Consider the following 3,069-nt stretch of genomic DNA (forward strand, 5'->3'; position numbering starts at 1 on the left):
TGAACAATACCTGCCAATCCACTGATGGCCTGTTTGTCTTAGACTTTAATTTTCAGACAATATTTTCAGTTAGGCTTACTTTTATGAGCAACAGTTCCAAAAGAGTTTTGTGAATTGATAAAATATGGTAGAAATAGAAACCTATATATCTTTTATATAAAATAAGAATTTTATAAGTTTACAGCTTTATCCACAATGAAAGGTTTTCCTAATATGCCATAATGTCTCACAAATGCCCTTAAATTTTTTATCCCATGATGATTTTGTGGCTCATTTATTACTAAACAGCTTAGTTCATTAATGTCTACTACTAGTATCAGCTTAAATTCATTATTATAGACTCTATAAGATGTACTATAAAATATAAAAACCCCGAGTTCTAAAAGACTGCTCAGTAAATGTTTGATTTACTTTATGACAAAACCTTTGAGACATTGCATAAGGTTTTAGTGAGACTGAAATAATGTTTGAATGAAAAATGAACAAAAATTAGCATAAGTAGAAAAGTCAAAAGGTTTTTTAAAAAATCGTAAGTGCCATATATAGACCCTGCCTACATACTGAGCATGATATCTGAAGAAACCTGCAATATTTTTTATCAGTGAACCTGTGCTTAGTCACTAGTCATGTCTGACTCCTTGTGACCCAATGGATTGTAGCCCACAAGGCTCTTCTCTCTATAGGGATTCTCCAGGCAAGAATACTGGAGTGGGTTGCCATTTCCTCTTCCAGTCTTAACAATGGAGTTTAATACAAATAATCATTCACTTAGGAACTTGAGAAAATTGTTTCTCATGTATCATGCCATATAATTTTAATTACACATTTACTATATGTGTGTGGTTGTGTGTACATATGCATAATGCAAATATTTAAAAATATAGTTTAGCTTTCAATTTTACTAAGGCCTCTTTTACATCCTTATTCCATAGGCTAAATATCAGAGGATTTAGCAGGGGAATCACAAGGGTGTAAAACAAAGAGGTCATTTTGTCTTCATCTAGAGAGTAGGATGAACTTGGCCTGAAATACATAAAGAGCATAGCTCCCTGGAAAATTGACACTGCAGTTAAGTGGAAGGTGCAGGTGGTAAAAGCTTTGACTCTCCCCTCAGCAGAGTGGATCTTCAAGACTGGAAGGATGATATAAAAATAAGAGCAAGGACTCCTGAAATAGTACTCATTTCAATAGAACCCAAAGCAGTGAATATCACTAACTCATTGACCTCTGTATCTGAGCAGGACAGAAAAAAAAAAAAAAAAGCAGAGATAAATCACAGAAAAAATAGTTAATTACATTTGACCCACAGAAGCATAAATGGAATACTAATGCTGTGTTTATCAGAGCATCTGCCATCCCCCCCAGGTAAACCCCAGCCACAAGCAGGGAGCACACCCTGCTGGACATACTGACCACATAGAGCAAGGGGTTGCTGACGGTCTTGTACTGGTCATAGGCCATCACTGCCGACAGGAGACACTCAGAATTGACAAAGATACAGAAGACCAAGAATTGCAGAGCACAGCCATGGAAAGAGATTCACTTGTTCTTGGCAAGTAGGGAGAAATATCAATAACCTCAGATATGCAGATAACACCACCCTTATGGCAGAAAGTGAAGAACTAAAGAGCCTCTTGAGGAAAGTGAAAGTGGAGAGTGAAAAAGTTGGATTAAAGCTCAACATTCAGAAAACTAAGATCATGACATCTGGCCCCATCACTTCATGGCAAATAGATAGGGAAACAGTGGTAACAGTGGCTGACTTTATTTTTTGGGGCTCCAAAATCACTGCAGACAGTGACTGCAGCCAAGAAATTAAAAGATGCTTGCTCCTTGGAAGAAAAACTATGACCAACCTAGACAGCATATTAAAAAGCAGAGACATTACTTTGCCAACAAAGGTCCATCTAGTCAAGGCTATGGTTTTTCCAGTAGTCATGTATGGATGTGAGAGTTGTACTATAAAGAAAGCTGAGTGCCAAAGCATTGATGTTTTTAACTGTGGAGTTGGAAAAGACTCTTGAGAGTCCCTTGGACTGCAAGGAGATCCAACCAGTCCGTCCTAAAGTAAATCAGTCCTGAGTGTTCATGGAAGGACTGATGCTGAAGCTGAAACTCCAATACTTTGGCCACATGATGTGAAGAACTGACTCATTGGAAAAGACTCTGATGCTGGGAAAGATTGAAGGCAGGAGGAGAAGAGATGACAGAGGATGAGATGGTTGGATGGCACCACTGAATCGATGGTCATGCCTCTGGGAGATGGTGATGGACAGGGAGGCCTGGTGTGCTGCGGTCCATGGGGTCTCAAAGAGTCAGACATGACTGAGTGACTGAACTGAATTGAACTGGCAAATAGGTCCACCAACATCTTGGGGCCAATGGCTGTGGAATAGCAGAGGTCAAAGAAGGAGAAGTGACTGAGGAAAAAGTACAAGGGTATATGCAGCTAGGGATCCATCCTAATTAAAATAATCTTTCCAAGATTTGTCAGAATGTTAATGAGATAAACAACAAAAACATGATAAACAGGGTCACTTTATACCCAGAATTATCAGTAATTCCCCTAAATATGAATTCAGTTAAGGATGAGCAATTTTCTCTTTCCATTCTTTGGTGTTCTTGTCTAAAGTTTTGAAGTAACATAAGATGAGACTCTCACAACTAGAGTGGAGCCATGAAAACTAGTGAGGAGACCCAAATGCCACAAATAGAGAGAACATCCTCCCCACAGAGAACCCCCAGAGGAGGCAAGACAGCAACTAGAAAGGAGCCACGAGTCCCCTCCTGAACTTGAAAAGAGGCTTATGCCATAACTCAAGAGAAGCCCATGGCCACAACAAGAGAGGAGCCCACCTGACAATACTGGAGAGTGACCTACCACCACAACTGGGGAGGAGACCCTGGACATTGCACTTCAAGAGGGTCCCCTCCACCCCAAATAGAGACACACCACCTGTGCCAGTCGAGTAGACCCCCCTACCACCATCAGAGAAGAGTAACCTCGGCACAAGTAGAGAGCAGCCCCTTGAACATCACCACTTGAGAGGAGCATTCCCATACAACGCA

The 3,069-nt window shown here is 40.3% G+C and overlaps 1 pseudogene; it reads right to left on the bottom strand.

The window, feature by feature from the left end:
• Positions 1-872: 872 nt before the first annotated feature.
• LOC129657139 (olfactory receptor 5W2-like) lies at positions 873-2,610 on the bottom strand (annotated as a pseudogene).
• Positions 2,611-3,069: the final 459 nt, after the last annotated feature.

The sequence above is a fragment of the Bubalus kerabau genome, chromosome 7 (assembly GCF_029407905.1).
Source record: "Bubalus kerabau isolate K-KA32 ecotype Philippines breed swamp buffalo chromosome 7, PCC_UOA_SB_1v2, whole genome shotgun sequence".
NCBI lineage: Eukaryota > Metazoa > Chordata > Mammalia > Artiodactyla > Bovidae > Bubalus > Bubalus kerabau.